Source organism: Carassius auratus, chromosome 22 (assembly GCF_003368295.1).
Source record: "Carassius auratus strain Wakin chromosome 22, ASM336829v1, whole genome shotgun sequence".
NCBI lineage: Eukaryota > Metazoa > Chordata > Actinopteri > Cypriniformes > Cyprinidae > Carassius > Carassius auratus.
Genome location: NC_039264.1, coordinates 28,779,173 through 28,779,574, shown reverse-complemented (window position 1 = coordinate 28,779,574; position 402 = coordinate 28,779,173).

The following is a 402-nucleotide window of genomic DNA, read 5'->3' as shown; positions in this document are numbered from 1 at the left end:
AAACCTATATGATAACATTGTACGACCAAACTCAGTTCAAAGGTCACTGAGATCTAGGGTTGCCACCTTCAATACAGAAAAATAAGGGACGCCTAGGGGGACAAAAGGTCCGATGATGTGCCAGTGGTGGTAAATCACAACTTAAAACAAGTTTTCATAAAAATATGAATTGCTAATGAACTTTAGTAACTGTATAAGGTGGCGTGAACACAGACTTCGGATAAAAATATTTGTCATTGTTTGCAGACAGTAACACCATCTAAACAGTGAAACCACATAATAAATAACCGGTCTACAAACATTTCTAAATTCATGTAAAACACACATTTTTCTTTATTATTATTATTATTGTTAAGTTAATCTATTTTATATAGTTTATTGTTAATTCTACAGTAGCCTATT